At 35.3% G+C, this 17,890-nt stretch overlaps 1 protein-coding gene across 1 annotated transcript in view; it reads right to left on the bottom strand.

The window, feature by feature from the left end:
* MARCHF1 (membrane associated ring-CH-type finger 1) overlaps positions 1 to 17,890 on the bottom strand; it is an 827,429-nt gene that overhangs the window by 699,045 nt on the left and 110,494 nt on the right. The gene's annotated exons all lie outside the window — the stretch shown is intronic.

Here is a 17,890-nt window from a genome sequence, read left to right as displayed (position 1 = left end):
AAAGAAAGAAAGAAAGAAAGAAAGAAAGAAAGAAAGAAAGAAAGAAAAAGAAAAAAAAGATTATAACGAAGACAGTGAACTAACAAAATAAAAAGCATTGGCTTTTTCCAAAGAATTAATTGAATAGACAAGATTTAAAAAAAAAAAAAAAGAAGGGAAAAATAAGCAAAGTATTATCAATGAAAAGGAGATACGAATACAGACAGAAAACTTTTAAGCATCACGGGAGAATATCAAGAAAAATATTATGAAAATAATTTTGACAGTTTAGTTTCTATGAACAGCTTAAGAATGTGTACAAGAATAAGTTGAAAACATGACTAGACTAACTACTATAAAATAAACCAAAAGGAAGCTTCAGTAGCCATGCCCAAAAGCATATATTTAGAGCCAGGAACATAAATTGGTAGTCAATTTGGTGTGTATTTTGGTCATTTTTTTAATGTAATACCATATCACTAATTAATTCTATTTCCAAGAGTACTTTATTTAAAAAGGAAATAATACTCTAAGATGGTGAGGCTGTGGGGAAGCTGTTACACTCATGAACAAATTATAGTAGTGTAATTGTCACAATTCTATAGACAGTAATTTGATGATAACATTTCAAGAACCAAATCTTTCCATAACCATGGAATTTATCTTTATGAAGACCTGGAAAAGAAAGAAAAGCTATAAATAAACTGTTCATCACATACTATATACAAAATTGGAAACATTAAAATTGATGGTTAGTTAATTCTTAAAATTAAAATACACTTACTCAGTAAAACTTTAAAATGTGATGCAGCAGCGAAAGGGTGCCTGTTCAGAATGTAAACACAAACATCTCTACACCTAGGCTCATCTATGTATCTGTTTTACCTTTAATTTTATCTTAAATTTTTAAAAATAATTGGATAATTTTTTTTGTTTCTCTTATGAATACAATACATTTTGTAAGTTAGATTTTTCTTTTTAGTGTGACTCCAAAACCTTAGAGATATATTGGAGGCCAAACCATATAAAAAATAATAGGTTAGGTAGTATGATAAATTGTCAGTTTTGTTTCATCCTTTTTTCTAACACATTTGTATTTAATTAGGCTAAATTACATTCTGATCTATTAACTAGCTCTAAGATAAATTTCTTTGAAAAACCACGGGATAGTGATAAAATATATATATATATTTGAAAAATATATATAACATATGATATATATCATATATATTTTTTAATGTTTAATAAAACATAGAAATAAAAACCATAATAAAATCAATTGTGTGGCCAGGCATGGCAGCTGACGCCTGTAATCCAAGCACATTGCGAGGCCGAGGTGGGGGCATCACTTGAGGTCAGAAGTTCATGACCAGCTTGGCCAATATGGCAAAACCCTATCTCTACTAAAAATACAAAATATTAGTGGGGCATGGTGGCAGGTGCCTGTAGTCCCAGCTACTCTGGGGGCTGAGGCAGGAAAATCGCTTGAATCCATTACTGGGTATATACCCAAAGGAATATAAATCATTCTGTTATAAAGACACATGCACACTTATGTTTATTGCAACACTGTTCACAATAGCAAAGACTTGGAACCAACCCAAATGCCCATCAACGATAGACTGGATAAAGAAAATGTGGCACATATACACCATGGAATACTATGCAGCCATAAGAAAGGATGAGTTCATGCCCTTTGCAGGGACATGGATGAAGCTGGAAACCATCATTCTCAGCAAATACGAGAACAGAAAACCAAACGCTGCATGTTCTCACTCATAAATGGGAATTGAACAATGAGAACACATGGAAACAGGGAGGGGAACATCACACACACGGCCTGTAGCGGGGTGGAGGAACAGGGGACAAATAGTATTAGGAGAAATACCTAATGTAGATGACCAGTTGATGGGTGCAGCAAACCACCATGGCACGTGTATACCCATGTAACAAATCTTCACATTCTGCACATGTATCCCAGAACTTAAAGTATAATAATAATAATAATAATAATAATAATAATAATAATAATAACAACAACAACAACAACAACAACAACAAAGGACAAAACAATAGAAAAAAATCTGTGTCCTAGTTTCTGTTTCACATTTAATTATGGGTGTGGCTCTATCTTAGGGATTGTAGGTCATTTTACCTTTGGGTCTTGGAGTTCTTTTCCCAGTGAATGTAATTGTTAAAATTAGTTTCTGCCATGTGTAAAGATCACAATATCAAAGAAATGTACTTCAAGGTTCATGTTTTGATCATTTTATGCAGACATTTTATAATACATTTCCATTTTGGGCATCAAAATAAAGTGTATCTCTTTGATTATACATATGTATTCAAAGAATACTTGAACATTTTTTATCGTTCTCATTGCTCACTTTAGTAGCTCTGGTTTGATTATTCTGGGGAATTGTTATCTTTAGAGTCTAAAGTGTGTTTTAATGATGAAAAACAATGACATGTCAGAATTACAGAAATAAATACTTTTGGGAACCACATTCAGTATTTATGTGTCAACAAAATGAGATTATAAAATCAAACATATATTATAGTAACTGAAAGTGTTCATAGTTTATATCAATTGGCTAATTCATTTTAAAAAATACATAAAAACTTCTGAGACCCTATTTTACTATAGGCATGATGTTTATAATATTTAGAGATAAAACAAGTATTTTTTCAGTAAAACATTTAGCAGTAAACAATAAATCTGTATTACACTGAATTCACTGAACCTCATTTTCTATGCTGAAGAGGCAGATCACACTCCTCCGAAATTCATTCCATCCCTATGTATCACCTACCCATCAATATGGTTATTCTGTTATGATTAATTCACAAGTATAGCCACAACTGGGTTGGGCACGGTGGCTCACTCCTGTAATCCCAGCACTTTAGGAGGCCGAAGTGGGTAGATCCTTTAAGGTTAGGAGTTCAAGACTAGCCTGGTCAACATGGTGAAACCCCATCCATACTAAAAATACAAAAATTAGCCAGGAGGTAGTGGTGTGCACCTATAATCCCAGCTACTCAGGAGGCTGAGGCAGGAGAATCGCTTGAGCCTGGGAGGCAGAGGTTGTGGTGAGCTGAGATCACGCTACTACTGTACTTCAGTCTGGGCAATAAAGTGGGATCCCATCTCAAAAAGAAAAAAAAAAAAAAAAAAGAAAGAAAAAGAAAAAAGAAAAAAAATAAGAAGTATAGCCACAATAAATATTAGGCAGACAGCAATTCAGCAGTTTATACTATTAAGCTGTTGTTTAGGGGAATGGCAAACCAATGTGACCCTTGGGGTAGGTATATACAGGTAAATTCTATGTGTCCCTTGAAATAGGTGTATCACACAACTTCTGACATCTACATGGATTTGGTCACTCTAAAGTAGCCATGAGGATTAAGATAGTTCAGCTCTTTGAGGATAAGCTAAACCATTTGCAGTTGTCTTTCTACAATTTGCATATCCAACAGCTACCACTGCTATTACTGAATGGCACAGAGAAAAATTCTGGTCTAAAGTGATTCTCAAACCTGGTTGCTGGAGGGCCACCCTCAGTGATGATGATTTAATCTGTAGAAGGGTAGAACATTGATAGTTTTTATATATCTCCAGGTAATTTTAACATATAGCTGGGGTGAGAATCATTGACCTAGTTGTAAGAAGGTAATATTTAAGAAATGTGGAGATAAATAATTTTCTTCTTGACATTAAAAAAAATCTAATAAAAAGTTTTATCTTTTCTCCTAACTCAGGGTCATCAGCCTTCAAGCTTCAGTCTCTGTGTGTTCATAGGTGCTGTAAACACACACACCACTACCAATATCCCACTTCAGTGCTGTTGCTGCTCCCAACACTCTAGGTATTTTTAACCTTATAAACCTCCAGAATAATGAGACCACTGGGTTCAGTAAATTGCTTTGTTTTGAAGCAGTGTTAGACAAAGTAGGAGACTAGAAGATAAATCTGCCAGTGACATGCCCTTTAAGACTACTTAGATTTTGTTGAATTTGTGGATCATTCCTTACTTGAGCAAATGGTAAATTAACTCTCTCTTTTCTCTCTCTGGCGGGCACACTTTTTCCAGTAGACATACTACTTGGTGTGCTTGCTTATCAGCTGTCCTCCAGGGGCCTCACATTAGATGTTTCTCTTGACTAACCAAACACGACAAACAGCTGAAGTCAGAAAAACCAGACTGATAATTTCACTCAAGCTATTTTCCTTCATTCTGACGATTTACTGGAGTACACAATTGTGACTATTTTTAGCCATAGGAATTCATAGAAAGACCAACTTCATTAGAGCTACAAAATCGAGTTGTGTAACCGTATATGCAGTATGTGTATGAATAAAAAGCATTTCTCAAATATGCAGTACTGGATTTTGCAAAAACATCTTACCCTTAGCTATAAAGAAGTGGAAAACACAAAGATGAGTAACTGTACCTTTAAAAAGACTAGAGCTATTCCAATAATACAAAGGTGTCAAGAAATAATGATGAGATGATATAGTCTGAGTGTTTTCTATTTGGAAGCTATGTTGTTGAATTATTTATGTATATAATTTCATGCAATCTTCATGTTATGGGGGTGTTCTAATTCAGTATGACTGTGTCCTTAAATAAAAAGGGAGATTTGGACATAGAGACAGGCACACGGGGAGGATGCCATATGAGAATTGACACTGTGCTGCCACAAGCCAACAAACTACTGGAAGCAGAGAAAGAGGACTGGAACAGTTCCTTCCTTAGTACCTTCTCAGGGAGCCTAGCCCTGCCAGTTTCTTGATCTTGGACTTCTCACCTCTAGAACTGTGAGGCAATAAACTTCTGTTGCTTAAGTTACCCAGTTTGTGGTACTTTATTACAGGAGCCCTAGGAAAATAATTCATTATATAATCTGCTAAGGTAGATATGATCATTGTCTCCAATTTCCATATGAAGAAACTATGCCTCAGGCATTGTGTCAATTGTCCAAAATCATACATTCCTCACCCACTTCAATGAATTCTTCATTCAGCAAAATTTTTAAGGTACTTTAAAAAATATTTTAAGGTATCACAGATTATGTTAACTCTTAGGTCCTTGCTTTAAAGCTTCAATGGGCTTTTATTTTCCAAAGAATAAAATCCAAATACTTATGCATAGCTCTAAATGATCTCTTTCCTGGCTATGTTTCTGACATCCTCTTGTACCACGCTCCTCCTTAATCATCCTGGGGTTACACCTTAAATCCTTTCTCCTTGCCATTCCCACTACCTGGAATGTTTTACCATCAACTCTTCAAAGAACTGGCTCCTTTAAGTATTTGGTCTCAGTTCAAACGTCACTTCCCTGTAAAAGCTTCCTGGCTGTCAAGTCTTCTTTACACACTCTATTTTATTTTTTCATGGTTCCTATAACAACCGAATATATTCTCAATTGATTAACTGTTTTGATGACTACTCCCTTCCATAAGAATGGAAAGAAAATGTGGCCAGGTGCACTGGCTCACACCTGTAATCCCACAGGAGGCTGAGGCAACATGGTGAAACCTCTTCTCTTCAAAAAAGTTTTTAAAAGTTAGCTGGATGCTGTGGATGTATGTGTGTGGTCCCAGCTACTCAGGAAGCTGATGCAAGAGGATCACTTGAGTCCAGGAGGTCAAGGCTGCAGTGAGTCATGTTTGCACTGCTGCACTCTAGCCTGGGTGGCAGAGCTAGTCCCTATCTCAAAAAAAAAAAAAAAAAAAAAGAATGGAGAGAATGCTACATGAGAGAAAGGATCTTATTTATCATGTTCACCTCCCAAGAGGTGAACATATCCCCCAAAGCCTGATACAGAGAAGATGCTTATTAATATCTAATGCATGACTATGTGCAGACTTGGGAGGAAAAATATGCCTCAGCCTATCAAAATTGGATCCTTAATAAACAAGGATGCTTCTCCATCATTTCCCCACAACACCAAACAAGTATGGCTCACTTTGGATGTTTAAGCAAATGCATTGTTCTTCCAGTTATACATCTGGTAGAGATGAGGTCACTGATAGGAATGAGAAGCCAATCTCCTTTTATTTTGATGACCCAGCATGGCTGAACACCCAGTGACTGCCACTGCACTTTGTTGTATTTTGAGCATTAGGGATGTCAGCCCTATAGGATATAAAACAGGAACATCTATTCCTCAATTATATTAAGAATTACTGAAGTCTTAGAAGCACCACTTGTCTTTTTGTAAGGGAGAGAAATGCTCAAGTGATGGGCTGAAGTGAAGGGAGGGAGTCAGTCACTCAAACGGTTCCCTTAGGCTGTGTGGATGAAAACAGCATTAGACTCTGATGCTGACAGTGGGAAATGCACTGGAGACGATGATTGGCAAAGCTCTCCTTTTCTCCCCATCCACTTTAGATACTGACACCAAAGGTTTTGTCACAATGACAACTATACACTCCCAATATCACAGAAGGAGGAATAAGTGGGTTTATTATGAGTGATTGAAGTTTAGAATAAATCAATAAATATTGTGTCCCTCATCCATGGAAACCACAAAGGTCTAGTAATGCTGAGGATATAACAAGAAGATAATATGAAAATTTGCTTCCCCTTCCTAGTGTAATAGAGTAAGTTACAAACAGCTTCGGGAAGGGGAGACAGGAGGAAGAAGAGTGGACGAGATATGTAAGAGTTCCTCAGGGCTAATTTTATGAAAGCTTTGGGCAGTTTTAAGAAAAACAAAAGCTATTTTTCAAGGTACCTGTGTGTATGTGTGCATTTGTGTGGTGTGTGTGCGTGCGTGTGTGTGTGTGTGTGTGTGTATGAAAGACAGGAGAAAGAGGGAGACCTAGGAAGACTATGAGACACTAAGAGAAAAGTTAGGTAAAAAAGACACACACTTAGAAAAACCCACACAGCAATGGACATGAGGGAGGAGGTTAAGACATTTTACTATGTGCTGTGAATGGAAACTATAAAACATATTTGATACATGCAATATATATACACATATACACACATAAACATACATATTTAAATATTTAAATTACATTTTCTCTTTTTTTTTAGAGATGTGGTTTTGCTATGTTGCTCTGCCCAGGCTGCAGTACAGTGGTTGTTCACAGTCATGATCATAGTACATTATAGCCTTCAACTCCTGGCCTCAAGCAATCCTCCTGTATTAGTCTCCCCAGTGGCTGGGATTACTGTTACATGCCACCATGTCCACCCTTATGCTTTTTAAAGTGAAAAACTAGGCTAAGAATGAGGCAGCTCAACTTAATAATAAAAACATTTCAAATGTAAAGAAATTTACAAGAGAAAAACAATCAACCCCATTAAAATTGGGCAAAGGGAATGAACAGACACTTTTGAAAAGAATACATACATACATCCAACAAACATATGGGAAAAAAGTTCAACATCACTGATCATTAGAGAAGTGCCAATCAAAACCATAATAAGATAACATTTCACACCAATCAGAATGGCTATCATTAAAAAGTCAAAAAACAACAGATGCTGGTGAGGTTGTGGAGAAAAAGGAATGCTTACACACTATTGGGTGTGCAAATCAGTTCAATCATCGTGCAAAGTATAGTGATTCCTCAAAGAACTAAAAGCAGAGCTACCATTCTACCCAGTAATCCCACTACTGGGTATATACCCAGATGAATATAAATCATTCTACCATAAAGACACATACATACAATTGTTAATTGCAGTACTGTTCACAATAGCAAATGTATAGGATCAACCTAAATCCCCACCAATGACAGACTGGATAAAGAAAATATGGTACATATACACCATGGAATACTATGCTGCCATTAAAAATGATATCATGTCTTTTGCAGGAATATGGATGGACCTGCTATTATCCTTAGCAAACTAATGCAGGAACAGAAAACCAAATACAGCATACTCTCACTTATAAGTGGGAGCTAAATGATGAGAACTCATGAACACAAAGAATAAAACAGATACTAGGGTCTACTTGAGGGTGAAGGGTGAGAAAAGGAAGAGAAGCAGAAAAGATAACTATTGGGTACTAGGTTTAATACCTGGGTGATGAAATAATCTGTACAATAACCCCCTGTGACACCAGTTTACCTATGTAACACATACCCCTAAACTTAAAAGTTAAAAAGAAAATTAAAATCTCCTTATCATCTACCTGGTAATATGAAAAACACATATCTCTCATTCATTCCTTTCAAGAGATGAGGAAACTGAGGCATTGGGAGTTAGTAAAATCCCAAATTGAGATATAAGACCCACCACTGGCTGGGTGTGGTGGCTCATGCCTGTAATCCCATTACTTTGGGAGGCCGATGCTGGAGGATCACCTAAGGTCAGGAGTTCGGGACCAGGCTGGCCAACATGGTGAAACTCCATCTCTACTAAAAATACAAAAATTAGCTGGGTGTGGTGGCGGGCACCTGTAATATCAACTACTAGAGAGGCTGAGGCAGGAGAATCACTTGAATCCAGGAGCCAAAATCACACATTGCACTCCAGCCTGGGCAACAAGAGCAAGACTCCATCTTAAAAAAAAAAAAAAAAAAACCATCATTCTGCAAGTGTCACCATTGTTGTCGAGCTCAGAATTGCGCTTAAACTCAGCTAATATTGTAGAAGTATTCCTAATTATGATTTCTCTGTATTCCTAATTGTAATAGGTTTGTATTTGAAAAATTATTGATTCATACTCTCTATGTTATTTTGTATGCAATGACAACAGAATATATTTTCATGCTCCTTTTGTAAATCTAATTCATAACATAAAGTATAAATTTGTGATTTTGCTTTAATTTAAAATATTAATTTCAAATATGTCATCACAATTTGATACAGACTATTGACAATAAACCTGTATATTATGTAATGTCTTAGTAGATATTGGGAAAATTTGAAAATAGTAACACGGAAGACTATTGTCATTGTTTATTTCAAAGCCAATGAATATTCTGCAAAGCAGTGTAAATAGAAATAATTTCAAGAAATTTACAAAATACCAAGATTATGGTGTACCATCTTTAGATGCTTCATTTAAGAAATTCTGCCAGTTTGGAATATATGCTTCATTCAAAGTAGCTAAGGGCTGTACCTGGCTAATGGTAGGCACCTAATATTTGTTGAAAAGGAATACGGAATATATTTAACCTGTATTTATAAAATTACTGTTTAGAGATAAACATTTGATGGAATCATGCTTTTACTTTCTGCTTCTGACTCAATTGTTTGCACTGACATTAACATCCCAAATCCTTAGCATGACCTACAGGGCCCTGAGCAATGCGGCACCTGCTGAAGCCTGCTGCCTCATTTAACAACTCTTTGTCTCTTTCTCAGATCCAGCCACTCTGACATTTTTTAGTTCCTGGACCAAGACAAGCTCTTCCCAGACCCTGACCTTTGTACCTTCTTTATTCCTGGAGTATTTTTCCCCTGACAAATTACTTATCATCTATCATAATTCAGCTTAAATGACACTGACTCAGGGAAGGCTTCCCTAACTGCCTCCCTCCTCCAACCAAATTAGGAACAATTATATGGCCATGTAGTATCGAATCAAATTTATAATTTTAAAATAATTGGGAGATTTTGTTGTTTAACACTTGTTTTCACTATAAGACTATAATTACACGCAAGTAAGAACCATGCCTGGTTTGTTTACTCCTGCCACAGTCAGAATAGTGCCTGGAATATGCAGTAAGGGCTGAACAAAAACTAAATAAATAAACAAGTGAATAAATGGATACAGTCTCATTTTTAGAACAGAGCACTAAATGGATCATGAACACTATCCAGTATGTCACGTAGGTCATTTACAAGGGATACAATTTCCATTCAGGTTTACCTTTTCCTGGATACAGGTCTTGATAGGTCTCTTGATATCACTTCACTTCAGATCCTTCTTTAAAAAACTTGGACAATAGCATTTTCTGTCTTGTCTAAATTGTTATTAAGAATCAAGAGAGATATCTGACATGAAATGACATTGGAAATGACATTAAACAGGATTGAAATAATGCTAGCCAATATAGTTATTATTAGAAACCAATTACACTTTCAACTTAAAAATAGTAATACTCATTGCAGACTCAAATGTGCTTTTTCTAAAACAAGTAAATGTTTGCCTGTGGTCTCTGAGATTCTAATCCACGGAGTTCTTAGGACCCACATTCATCACTAACATGTACCAGTGGGCCTCATAACCCACCTAGCCCTGTGACTTTTCAGGTTCACTTTTCTAAATTTGTGAATTAAATATTTATTTTCTTAGTTCAGAAGAGGAAACAAAACTCCTGTAATTGTTGCCCATTTCAGGAGAAACTGTGTGTATGAAAACAAGAGCTAAATATACAAAACTGAGAGCTGTGGTTTAAACAAAATCTTGAGAATGTTGTTTGACCTTGTACATTTGTGTTTTAGTATAACAAAATGATATAGACAAAGGTAACTTTTAATAGAATCAGTCACTAAATTAAAGAAATGACAAATTCTTCTGCTTAGCTAAGCAATGGAGAAGGTAAAATACTAATTCAATTCATCAATTTAAGCAATAATCATTAAGAGCCAAGTATGTGCTTACTGAATAAGCTGCTACGGTTTGGTGATTACACAGGATGGGTTGAAATGATGTGTACATCACAGACCAATATTCACAGAGTTTAGAAACCTACCAAGAATCAACACAGACATAAATATCTAACATAAACATTTGTATGTGGTAAGAGAGCCAGAGTACAATTTAGGAGAAGAAATTATATGGAAGGAAGGGTCATTTCCATTAGACCAGAAAAGAGAGCACATTTGAAGGCCTGAATAAGAAATATTCTGGATAAGATATGGTAGCTGTTACCAGAACGGCTCTTGATGATCTCTACCTCTTGGTATTTATACCATTATATAATCTCTTCCCTATAGTATGAGCTGTCCCAGGTACTTGTCTCTATTGAATAGAATAGAACAAAAGTAACGAGATGCCACTTCTGAGATTAGGTTATAAGATGCTGTGAAATTCATCCTGCTCTCTCCCTCTCTCTCTTTCTCTTGTCCTCTCACTTGAATGAAGTCAACTGGTGTGTTGCCAGTGGCCCAGCGTAAGTCCTGTTACAAGAAATTGATGATTGCCTCTAGACAATCCTAAGTGAAGAACTGAGGTCCTCAGTCCTACAAACTGAGAGAAACTGAATCTAATTAAGAACCATGTGAGTGAGCTTGGAAGAAGATCCACCCTCAGTCGAAATTTAAGATGACCTAGCAGCAGCAGACATACTGAGTCACACTGAAAGTAAGAGAGCAGAAGGTAACAAAGCCAGGGTCATACAAAGAACACAAGTGATTTTGAGATTCTCACATAAGTACTATACCTTCAGTGAGCGTGTGTACTAGAAATTAAATAAATAAATAAATAAATCTGCAAAGAGAGCCAGCAAATAAATTTCCCTATGGTCTCAGCTCTGAGTAGAGAGAGAGTATGTTCCCTGTAGAGTTTATAGCCAGAATTCAGCTCTCAAACAGGTTTCAGCCTGAACTCACACAATCTGTGTGGCTTCCAAATTTGCAGCCTGAGAATTTAATTCAAAGTGGTCTCAGGTTGATAGCAGTCCAAAATGCCTGGTAGAAAAACAAAAAAATCCTCTCTGGACAAATACACCATCAAAGCAAACTCATAAGATCAGGTTTCAAAGGTCATGAGCTTCTAACACACACACACAAATCACACACACACAAATCACACACAAACACACACACACAAATCACACACACGCAAATCACACACAAATCACACACACACAAATCACACACACACAAATCACACACACAAAATGGGGGTAGCTGCAACATGGGTAGCATATTCAAACTGGAAAAGACTTTAAATATTTTTATTATTAGATATAGATTATGAAACACATATTTAAATGTGGTTAATTTTAATTTTTTTAAGGAATCAAAACTATGAGAAAAGACCAAGAAAATTGTGCTGGATGGCCAGCTTCCACCATGGCTCCCCTCCTATTTAAGTCTGGGTACTGTGTCACCCAAAGTCTTCAGACATATTGTTCCAGGTTTGAGTTTGCCTGTGAAAGAAACTCATGAGAGCTGGAAGTGAGGAGTGAAGAGGAGGTCTTTATATAAAGCAGGCTTAAGGATTAGACATCGCAGGTTTGACAGATGTGATGGCTTGCAGAATTCTTTATGAGCTCCCACTGTCCATCTGGATAAGATTTACAGACCCTTCAGAAACTCCTATAAGCTTGAGTTCTGTGCCCACACTCTAGACTGTCAGGCTAAGATCTCTGATATAAAGCAGACCTCTTCTGATCTTGTCTAGCTGCTTTTCTAATATCTATTCACCTAGCTCTTCCAATAATAGTGTAAGGCCCTAATTAATATTAAACCTTTATCATTGTAATACATAGGATGTCTTCTGATTTCCTGATCAAATTCTGACTACTGTTAAAATATAAATAATTGTCCAGAAAGATATAAAAAAGAATCACACATTGATCTTCTTTAAATTAAAATATAAAAATTGTATGGACTAGGATGATTACAGTTGTTCAATTCTCACTGTTATTTGAAGAATAAAGCAATAAGAAGCCTCAACAACTTAACAGAAGAAGCTGCCATTTACTAGGAGAAAAGATTGTGGATGAGGGTATAGCAAAGGTCAGAATTCTGTGAAGCTTGAGGTGTCTATTATTATGAATTATCTTTTATACTCATTACAATTTCCTAACAATTTGGGGGTTTATATTTTTTAAAGAGATATATCTTTAATTTTCTTTCTTTGTACTATTCTTAGGTAACTTTAATGTGCAGATTATACTACAGTGAAAGTTGCCAATGACAAGACAAAGTCATTTACATCAGACCCAAAGCAAAGTGGAGCTGGGTCACGAAAAAGAGGATCTTGTGGGTGTGTACAAGATAAGCACTATCACAAGGACTTTCTATAAACTCACAAGAAATTTGCCCACCCAGCACACTCTGTCCAGCTCACCCTGTAGGTGTATCTAAAATAGGACCTATCATAAAAAATTCCTCAAGACTGCAGCATTTCAGATAAGCCACCCTCACAAGAACACTTGCCTAGCAATGGCTGTTTCTGCCGATAAGTTAACACCAGCTCCCGCATCAGGCCCTGTGACCAGTGATGTTTGTTTCAAAACAGCTCGCATAGACTTCTTTTTGTCTTTAAATGTTTTCCTTACCTCAACCTCTTGGGATGCACTTATGATTCATCATAGCACAAATATCTCAGATTATAATCCTTGTTTATTTCCAAATAAATTTATTTCTTTGGAGATCCACTTTTTCTGTTATTATACGTTGACATTGTTATCATGAAATTAGTTGGGTGATGAGTCTTGTTTTCTTGTCTCCAGAAGAGTTTCTGTAATAGTGCAATTAAACATTCTTTGCATATTTGTTAGAACTCACCTGTAAAATGGTCTGAGCAACCAAAATCTGATTTTTGTGTTTAGTTTTTCTTTTGTGATTGGGAAGGGGGATTTATCGTACCGATTCAAGATGCGAAGGTAACATTATTTTGATTTTCTACATCTTCTTCAGTCCATTTAAGCACATTACATAGTGTTATTTGTTTGTTCTTTTCATGATATTCTTTACAGCAGCCTCCTAAATGTTTCCTCTGCTTCTGCTATGGGCCCCTACAATCTATTTTCAACTCAGAAGCTATAGAGTTTGTTTAAAACATATGATGCCTCCTTTCTTTCTGTAAAACATCTCATGGTTTCCCTTAGTATTTATAGTAAAAGTGAAATCTTTATGATGACTTGAGAAACTTTTCCCATCAGATGTCCAAGTGCTGGTCTGATCTGATCTTCTCATCTTCCCTTGGCTGATTCTGCGGCAGTCACACTGTCCCCCTTGCTGCTCCACAAAAACTCCAGCATGCTCCTACTTCAGTATATTTGCCATTGTTACTGCATCCACCTGGAACCTTTTCTCCCATATAAACATAGCGATTGCTCTTGCATGTCCTTCAAGTCTATTCTTAAACGTCCCATTCTCTGTGAATCTTTCCTGCCCACCCTATTTAAATTACAGACTTCACTCCCAATTCCCCACCTACTTTAAGAGTCTCCATTTATTGTTCCTTGATAAACTATAAATATACATGCTCACTTTTTTATCATCTGTCTCAAATACTGGAATGTTAAGTTCTGTTATGTCAGATATTTCGGTCTGTATGGTTCACTGGTATATTCTTAAAGCATGTTACATACTGGGTATACTCAATGAATATTTGTTGACTAAATATCACATTGGGCTTATCCCAGAAATTCAAGCTTGTTTCAATAGTTAGAGCAATCTACAAATATAATTCATTACATTAACTAATTAAAGGAGCTAAATCACATCACCGCCACAATAGCAGAAGAAAACATTTGATAAAGCTCAATATTCATGCATGACTAATAAACATCTCATGATACTAGGAAAAGAGGAACGGATACATTACTTTCATGTATTAAACACTAACCGTTGTAGCAATGCCAATATACCCAAAATTCAATGAAATTCCTATCAAAATCGTAGCATTCCTCTTAGTCCTTAACAAAGCATTTCTAAAATACTTTGTATTTTAGAATACAAATGTATAGAAGACTAAAGGGCCAAAATAGTCAACTTCTGAAGAAGTAGAAAAAGAAAGTTGAGGAAAGCTTAAAACATGTTATTGAGTTTAAATTTGCAAAAATAAATTCATGAGTAGAAAAATAGACTAATGGAATAAAATAAAAATTAAAAACAATGCTTATATAAAATGTTGATAACTGATTGGGATGTCATTAGAAATCAGTAAGTAAATAGATGGACCATGTAATAAAAGATGCTAGGCAAATAATGTGGTAGGGAGCATAATAGCCCTCAAAGATGCCCATGCCTAACCCTGGAACCTGTGAATATGTTACACTGCATGGCAAGAAGGGCTTATCAGATGTGATGAAGGATGCAGACTGAGATGGAGAGATCTTCCAGGGTTATCCAGATGGGCCCAGTCTAATCACATGAGCTCTTAAAAATGGAGAACCTTTCGAAGCTGAGTCCAGAAAGAGATGTGACAATGAAAGAATGGTCAGAGAAATATGACACTGCCAGCTTTAAAGAGAGAGACGAGAGGCAATGAGACAAGGAATGCTAATGTGCTCTAGAAGATAGAAAAGACCGGGATATGGATTCTACCCTAGCCACCAGAAAGAAACAGGTCTGTCAACAACTTGATTTTAGTTCACTAAAATTCATGCCTGATTTCTCACTTGTGTGGATTGTAAGATGATAAGTTTGTGTTATTTTAGGTCACTTAGTTTGTAGAAATTTGTTACAGCAGTAATAGAACAAGTGAGGCATATGAGGCAAATTAGATTGGATACCTATCTCCAATAGAAATCAATTCAAGGTGAATTCCAGGAAAATACTTAAAACATTTAGAATAAAAATAAATGAGAAATTTTGTTACCTTTGGTAGGTCATAAAACCAAGAAAAACCAACATTAAAGAGAAAAAATGAACATATGACTACATCCAAATATAAAGCTTCTATATTTGGATGATATCACAAGGTGACAAGACAATTCATAAACTGTAATACTTGTAACATACATATGAGTGAATAAATGTATATTTAGAATATATAATATATGAACTCCCAAAAATCAACAGGAAAAATAAGACATAGAACAAGCAAAATACATAAACAAAAGAAGGCAAAACAAAAATAATGACTCATAATTATATGAAAAGAAGCTCATCTCCATAGATGAGCAGATAAATGCAAATTAAAACTACCCTGAGATGCTTTTTACGTCCATGAGCCTGATAAAAGTTAGAGTCTAAAAGTAATAATTAACAAAGATGGGAAGTAACAGAAAATCTTGTCCATTACTGGTTAAAATATAAACTGATACAGCTACTTTATAGAATATTGCATTATAGAATGAAGTTGTGAGTATGTATATGCAGTAACTCAGCAGCTTCATTGCTAGTCTGTACTCAAGAGAAACTTACAGGAGTGGAGCAGGAAGTAAATACAAAATGATTACAACATTGTTTGTGATATGAAAAAAATAAAAAAAATAGTTTTCCAGTAAAAAGAAAAAAAATAAGTAAAAATAAATCCTGGTCTATTCTAACAATGGAATAATATATAGCCATTAAAATAAATCAATTATTACTGTACATATGAACATAAGTATCAGCAAAACATATTTAGTGAAAAAGTAAGAAGCTGAAGAAGAATATATACAATATGGTTACATTTATATGAAGTCCAAAATCTTGCAAAATAAAGAAATGTATTTAGAAATAGATACACATGTGAGAAAACTAGAAGAAAATTAATGAAAGGATAAAAGGGGTATCAGTAATTCTGAGTAGCTTAGGGTATTTCAATTGGAAAAAAAAAATAGTATTGTATTCTTTAAGTCAGGTAGTGGGTATTAGCATTTGTTTTACCATCATTCTTTATTCCTATAGCTACGTTATATATTTTCTATGTATTGAATGTATTTTTGCATAATTATATAATAAAAAGGAGAAAATAAAAAGTAGAAAATGATAAATAACACATAACAAAGAAATGGAGAAAAAATTATAATCTAGTTGAGTAATGGTATATTGCATAGCTAGTTTCTTAAGTAGATGTAAGTACATGATGTATGCAAGATTGTACATACATGTTCTTAATTATATATAAATGTGTATATATATATATATATAATATAAAATACTAAACAAAGTACACCAAAATATTAGCTCATATATTAGTGAGGTAATGCTTTGCCTTTTTTGTACCTTAAGTTTGATATACTAGGTGTATTTGTCTGTTTCCACACTATTATAAAGAACTGCCCAAGACTGGGTAATTTATAAAGGAAAGAAGTTTAATTGACTCATAGATCAGTATAGCTTGGGAGGCCTCAGGAAACTGAAAATCATGGCGGAAGACAAAAGGAAAGCAAGGCAGCTTCTTCACAAGGCAGCATGAAGGAGAAGTGCCGAGTAAAGGGGAAAGAATCCCTTATAAAACCATCAGATCTCGTGAGAACTCACTATCACAAGAACAGCATGGGGGAAACTGCCCCCATGATTCAATTGCCTTCACTCCTTTGGCGTGTGGGGATTATGGGGGCTATGGGGATTACAATTCAAGATGAAATTTAGATGGGGATACAAAGTCTAACCATATCAGTAGGCATGTGTTGAATTTTAAACTCAGAGAAAAATACTAGTGTTTTTATAGGATTCTTACTAAAGAAAAACCAGAAAGTAATAAACCATCTATGCTAAGACATAAAATTCAGTTGTTTAGTTACAAGATAGAACATGGCCTTCTAAGAAAGCAAATTGACTTCTAACATACAAAGCCATAGAGAAGATTCAAGTGACTGACGGATCTTAAACAGAGCTATTATTACAACTCAAACTGCAGTAAAATATCCTCAGCAACGTAGACGTATGTGTTTCACTAGTCAGAGCAATACAAATTTAATGAAGCTCCATTGGTGGTGTTTTTAATCAGACAATTTCTGAAGATGTCCTGGCTTATTCAAAGATGCAAGCCAAATCTCTGTAAGAGTACCATAATAAGAAAAAAAGAATACAGGCAAATGAGAGCGGTTCCAAAGTTTAGGGAGTTTTTGTAAGGAATTAATAAATAAAAATGTTCTTGAAAGAGAGAAATTAATATTCAGTTCATACTGCCAGAATTGCAGGCAATTTATCAAAGGCCCCTAACTCTCCAAAATCTCTGTATTTTTTGACACACACTTCGCAGTACAGAAGAAAATGTCTCCGGTAATAAATCACAAAGTTAAAATTACCTAGTCTACAATCAACTAGACAGTGATGGTAAATCATTTTCTACCAAAAGAAAGAAATGTCTTGTTTATTCAG

Source organism: Piliocolobus tephrosceles, chromosome 3 (assembly GCF_002776525.5).
Source record: "Piliocolobus tephrosceles isolate RC106 chromosome 3, ASM277652v3, whole genome shotgun sequence".
Taxonomy (NCBI): domain Eukaryota; kingdom Metazoa; phylum Chordata; class Mammalia; order Primates; family Cercopithecidae; genus Piliocolobus; species Piliocolobus tephrosceles.
This window is presented reverse-complemented; position numbering and strand designations above follow the sequence as displayed.